Genomic DNA, 6,000 nt, shown 5'->3' on the forward strand with positions numbered 1-6,000 from the left:
CTCTTCATTAATAATACACAAATTACGGCCCACCTTTATAAATCTATAATTAGATTTTGAAGCAAGTGACTATGGAAAAGCGTGGGGGCGGATGGATAATGCTGCCCTGACTCTCCCCTGTGATGGCCCTGCCCGGCTACTATCTTCATTCAGCTCTCGCAAATCAGACTGGGTTCATAGACAATAACTCAATATGCAGAGCTATGCTTTGCCTCTACTTTTCCCTCAATGCACCAGAGCAAAGTTTGGCTTCCTCCCCGCGTGTTGTGACTCCGAGCAGAGCGCCTACTCCTCACTCCCTGTTAAAGAGCCAGCCCTGGCTCCGACCCGTCATTCACCCAGGAGCAGAGCTCAGTCTCTGTCTCCCTACTCGCCCCAGAGCTCATGGCTACCAAGAGACAGCAGAGTGTGTAAACCCCCTTCTCAATCACTGCTCCAAAGCAGAGCTGAATTCCACTCCTCACCCATGTGTACACCGAGAAGGGGCCTGTCCCCTCTGAGGAGCCGCTCAAAGGCTGAGACTGCCTCGCCGAGCAGCCGGCCAGGCAGGCAGGCAGCTGCTTTCGCCGGAGGAGAGACGCTGTCCTCACCGACGCTCGAGGAGGCCAGAGAGTTGGGTTAGGGTGTCACTCAGACTCAGGCGCAGAACAGAGCTCAGCTCCTCCCTCCTGCTAGTGACGGGCTTTATAAGAGCTGCAAAAGAGGTGCGAGGCGGGGCAGGGGCGGAGGCACAAACAGCCAGAATCCCCCCTGGTGCTCCCCAGGACCCAGGTATGTGTATATCCGTGCAAGAGTGTTATACTGAGCGCTTAACCTGTGCAAATGAAGACTAGAATGGAATGGTCTAGACCTGGCCATTGTCACGGTGCCGCTACAGCTCAAAGAAGCTCCGGTTTCACCATTAGGCGCCCTCGCCCTTCCTTAACCCCCCATCGGTGCCACTGTGAATGCATTAGACGAAACCCTACCCTTCCAAACAACGCACCCTCAAGTTCACAAATGTGTCTATATATACGTTATCTGGGAGAAAAAATGCTAACGCCGGGACACTTCTTTCTAAAGTAGCTGCTGCGCTGTACAAGCGGTTTCATTCACGAATGGGGAAAGAAGTGCAGTGCCTAATAATTAAAGGAGTGTGTGAACTGCCGCCAGTAAAAGATCCAATCCCGCAGGGCGTGGATTAAAGGAGACCGGGTGGCAACAATCAGCGAGTGACATGCCTTCGGTGCAATCATTGCACTGCATTTGGCATAATTTGTGACGCAAAACGACGCGCACAAATCAAAACCGAAGGCGGAGCTGGGACGAGGCTTCTGGAATCGTATCGATTCCAAGAAGCCTCTGCATGGCAGAGCAGCGCATGTGCTGCTTTCACCAGGCTGAGACCTAGAAATGTATAGGTGATCTGAACTTCTCCTGGGAATTGGAATGTGTAGAGCTATCTTGTATTGAGCTCACCTTGGTGAATATTGACCTTATAAAGCACAATGCATCCCGATGTTGCCCTATTGTTGGATGCAATTGGCCAAGAAGAGAAACAACAGATGATCTGAGATCAAGATCGGACCGGCTGTACTCTGCATCGGGCATTTCCCCGGGAGGCTGGAAGTGTAGCGGGGGCGGTTTTGTAGCAGTACAGCAGTTTTAAAAGCACTGCAAAGTTACTTGTATATTCAGCAGTTTTCGGGCAAAAATAAAGTGTCAATTTAACTCTTGTGATTAATGTGCCTGCTGGAAAGAGATGGGAGTTTTGTCTAGGGGCAGTTTTGAATCATCTAAGTTAGCGCAGAGGATTAATATGCCTGCTGCAAAGAACGTGTACCATGCACATCAAAGAACAAAATGTTATGTGCATTGCTCAGTAGGTTACTGCTTTTGTCCCAGGGATTCTTTTGTTACTGTGCAGTTCATAAGTTAACAATCGTAATCTAGAACAGTGAACTATGAACTGCCATCAAAGAGCTGCATGCAAGCTGGGAATCTGCCTTTACTCTGAAGTATTAACATCACAATACATTTACCACACATTTTTTTACAACGGAATGACTATTGCCACGCAAGTCATTACAACGCAAGACTTTACCACACATTTCAACAGTACTAAATTTACCACACAAATAATGATCATCAGTAGGTGGCAGTGTTGTACTAATGATAAAGTATTCTCAGAATAGAACGTGAGGGGCAAGTCTTATACAGTGAAATTTCATTTTTGGTCTGTGGAAAATGTGGTTATTATAGTTCAAAATGCCCCAGTAATTGACGAAAACTGCTCCGACTCTCATAGTGAAAAGCAAAGTGGTGTTGGCCATATTGTCTTCCAGCGCTCCCTTTCATTCTGATAGGTGCAACTTTTTTTTACTGTTACTCCTTGTTATGGTTGTAAGGCGTCAAAGGTACTGTTGCGCGGGACACGGTAATGTCTGTAACTCTCCGTATTGTATACATTAATGTCCTGAAACACCTTGAGCCGATCTGATATAACATTGTTTAAAAAGGTTTAAAGGACTACGCACTAATCATGTTGGGTTTACAGTTCACCCCCAAAAGGTTCAGAAAATGTAAATTGGAAAAAATTAATTGGACCCTCAACCTCTCTTGTTTTGAAAGTACCTTTTGGGGCAGCCTGCAGCATGTAGTGAGGAGGGGCCGTGATGGAGTCTGGCTGGACCCGATGTGGCTGGGGCTGTGCTTCCGGGTTGGAATGGCCTCAGGACATCGCGCTGTAGACAGTGCATTGTGGGGAGGACAGCTCTTTAAAGGAATACAGTATGTACCCCCCCTCTGGGCACACTTACTGGCTACCTTCAATCAACATTGCACTCTTAAAGTAGTCACATAATTAATATTGTATAAAAAAAAGAAAAGGTATGCGTGGTAAACGTGTGCTTGGAAGTAGATTGTGTGGTAATTATATTTTTAATTTGAGCGATTGTAAATGCACGGTAATGTGTGCTTGGTTAAATCTACGAAGTAAAAACGTGTGTACTAAAACAACAAAATGTAATGTCATACAACCTGCAAGCTACATGGCACAGGTTGGAAAGCTATGTTTTTCCCTAATCTTTCATTATCCTTATGTTGCTAAAAAAAGATTTGTTTGGATAGAAATACATTCTTATTATCAAAGTCAACCCTAACCACTGTCATGTTCTGAATCTTGAGTCTGTGCTTCTCCAGACCAAGCACTCTTGCAAAGTGCCTACTAGTATGGATGGCATTTGAATCCTACACCTTGTAGTCCGCTTTACCTTATGTAACATTTTCTAAATACTGATTTACACATGTATGATTAATTGTCTCTGTATGTGTTTGGGATGTAAAGTGCTCTGACACCCTACACTGGTATGAGAGGCCCTATAAAACAAATAAAATACATGAGAGAGGTGCTATGGAGAGATGAGAGGCACTGTTGGAGGGTGATAGTGAGGGAATCATTGAAGAGCCACAACAAAGATTGTTGAATCCTGGTGCACAGTAAGGTCAACATGTATAATGCTTTAAAAGCAAACACAATTTAGTATATAATGACAAATGTGTTGTAGAATGCACCATTTTTCCTCAACTTTTCTTGCGGGAGAACACCCCTAAACCCCTCTGTAGTCAGGCTCGCTCGCTATGCACCGAGTAGGGGCTGGTCTGACAAAATTTGCCAAGGCTGCTTTGGGTTCCCAGTACGGCCATGTCTGAAATCAATTCAGGAGAGAGGTGAAGAGGATTCAATAAGAAAGAGTGTTAGATGTCCCAGATTTTGCAGGTCTCATCTTGGGTCACGGAATACAGATCGCTTTTATACAAGACCTTAAAATTTAGTGAGCGTTGCCCCAGATATAGAGAGCTAAAAAAAAAGAGCCTCTTATTTAGAGACAGCCACTGCAGCTGGGAGAAGTGACTAGCAACCAATGTACACGAGTTGAAACCTAGTGAAGACTTGCCGTATTTGCAATAATTTCCAGCCTGCACAGAGACTGGTAGTTGGTGAATAGAGAATTAGCTTTTAATTTAGGTAAGAGAAGATGGGTGCCAGAGATGAACAGATACCGGCGATGAATAATCTCATGAGTATGTGAGATAAGTAGGATAGAGTGGGATACGGTATTAAAAGTCACCCAAAGAGATGGAGAAGGCTCATGCACAGTTCGTCCAGGTAGCTGGAAAGTCAAACTCTTTGCTGTTGGCAGTTCTGAATCAGGAGAGTGAGGATCCAGTAGGAGGTTAGTTTCATGATACTCTGCAGTTTATTTACAGTCTTTTCTTCTTATTTGTATAGTAGGGGAAGAAGCGAGATAAGACAGTAGTTCGTAGAATCCAGTGGGTAGGCTGATGGTTTTTTTTCTTCAAAAGCCGTACAACCACTGCTTGTTTCTGTGATTTGGGGAGGTAAGGTTTTGATGCACAGAGTTGGTAAAACTGGACCTGTGTTGTTAAATCCAGAAAGAACACCCAAAAGGCTGGTTTCTAGGGGGGGACCCTTATTTAATGGGGTTGGGAAGTAGTATCCTCAATGGATATATGGGAGAATTTGGTTAGAGAGGCTCCATTTGGCACAGTGGATTTGACCTAAAAAAGTCTAAATAGTTCAGCCAAAGTTGAGGATCAAAATTGTTTTGAATAGTAGTAATTTTGTCCATGAAGTGTTTGAGAAGCATGACGCACGGGTCATGGGTAGGAGGAATTGTGTCATCACAAGACATAAGACGAAGGAATTATCTAATAATAGTGAACATATTCCTGGAACAGTTGGTATTTCTGACATTTCTACAGTAATATGCCTGATGCACTGCTCTCAAAGAACAGTGATACAGTTTGATTGTAGTCTATCATATCAGAGTATGAGCGTCTCCATTTACGTTGTAGGGCCTAATACTGTCATTTTGTTTTCCTAAGTGCTGAGGATCACCATTCCAGAGTATTATGGTGAGTATTGCAGGTCTTACAGGGGGCAATATTGTCAAGGGTGGTGGAAATCCAGATAATTGTTTTTGCAGATGCTGTTTCTTTATCAGGGATAAGATAAAGTAGATCGCTGTTAAGGGCAGTGTTTTTTTTGTGTTCAAAACAGTACTAAAACTTTTATCCAGGATACTTGGTCGAAGTGTCGTTCCATCCGCAGTGGTGGTCTTCCATCCTCTGTATTCCTTTCCCCATTAGATCTCTCTACCAAAGTGTCTGGAGGTTCCTATTGCCACCATCAGTGCACCATTTCTAATGGATACTTCTAACCCTAGATTCTTTACCTTAGAATACTTCCCATGCTCACTTTGCCACTGGATTCAAGCTAGCCTGGCTGATGAGGGGTGTTACCCCTAAACCGTTCCCAGGATGCTTGCTTCCAGTCCAGGGAAGACCTGGCTTGGCAGTTCAGGCTAGACTGTTCCCATAAGGCACAGGGTCAAGACTGATTTGCATATAGCTGGGTATGAACTGGAGTGGCGAAGTGAGCTAAAGAACGATGATGGATTCAACCCAGATTTGTGAGTGGGGGTGAGTGTCTGAAAAGTTTCAGTGCTCCGTCCATCATCTCTTTGTGTTTACTTCCCATGCGCCAGATTGAGTCTGGAAACATTTCACATAGCAGTACTGTCATGCACCCCTAGGTGGTGTGCAGCCCTGCTCTGACTCCAAACTGTCCTTGAAGTGTTGGAGCAGAGCCACATGCAAGCACCATTCTTGTATGCTGATATCCATACCTTTTGTTCTATGCCATCTGATGCAGATATTGAGCTCTGCTCTGATTGTTTTTTTTATTGTTTTCTAACAACTTCTAAGATCTCATAAGCGTGCTACAGAATGATATCTCTACCCAAAATGACCGGTTTCAAGCCGTTCTGTGATTGCAGGAAGTAGGTGTCGATCACACACCCATGTTTCTCTTTGGAGTCTGGGGTCGGGAAGTGCCCTAAAGCATCTGTGGGCCTGGGCTAAAGCAATACGGACATCAGAGGTTGATTCAGGTGGTTTATTATAGGGAATGATATATAAGGTATGGCTTTCAGTGCA

This window comes from Triturus cristatus, chromosome 5_2 (genome assembly GCF_964204655.1).
Source record: "Triturus cristatus chromosome 5_2, aTriCri1.1, whole genome shotgun sequence".
NCBI lineage: Eukaryota > Metazoa > Chordata > Amphibia > Caudata > Salamandridae > Triturus > Triturus cristatus.